Genomic DNA, 956 nt, shown 5'->3' on the forward strand with positions numbered 1-956 from the left:
GAATTATAGTTTTATAGAAAATAAAGTTACTAGTATAGAATAGTTATATTATTATATAATTCTATATTTACTTTTACTATTTATTAAGGATATATATCTTTTAGGAAAAAGTATTACTTAGAATTTTTAAGCCTCTCTAATTTAATAATTATATATTCGAAAAATAAGAAATAAATATAATTATATATACTAGAATAAGGGGATTTTTCTTATCCAAAAATTATAATTATAGTATTACTAAATATAGAAATATAGAAGTTTATATAATAAGTTATATATAGAGATTTGAGAAGATTTAAATTACCTCGAATTATTTATAATTAGTAAAGTAAATTAGCTAATTATATAGGTCGAGTATAGTTTAATTATTATTAGTATACCTTAGCTTTTATAAGTTAGTAAGAGAAAGAATATTTATATCTTTATTTTTATAATTATAATACCTAAAATTATAATTTTTTTAATATTTAAATATATTTAACCTAGGGTTATTAAGTACTAATATTTCTATTTTTAGGTATTATTTATTATAAATTTATTCGGATTTAAATAATTATATTAAATATATATCTTTATATCCTAAAGGTAAATAATAAAGATATAGCTATACTAGCTTTAATCTTAGCCTTAACCTTAATCTTAATCTCTTTCCGAAAATAACTTTAATTCCGATATATAATACTATTATTAAAGCTTTCTATTAAAGACATATAAATATGGCTTAGATAGCGGCTGTAGTAAGCAAAAGTAGTAGAAAAGGCAAATAAAGCCTATAAATAAGTAGAAAGATAAATTATAATATATGCTCTAATAATCTAGACTTAGCCTATAAATATTCTCTTATTAATACATTTAACTAAATAAAATCTTCTAATCCTCGACCTTCTTCTTATATTAAACCTTCCCTTTCCTCTATAATAAATAATTTAAATCTTCTTAATATTCTATAATAAAAT

Source organism: Hyaloscypha bicolor, assembly GCF_002865645.1.
Source record: "Hyaloscypha bicolor E unplaced genomic scaffold K444scaffold_60, whole genome shotgun sequence".
Lineage (NCBI taxonomy): Eukaryota > Fungi > Ascomycota > Leotiomycetes > Helotiales > Hyaloscyphaceae > Hyaloscypha > Hyaloscypha bicolor.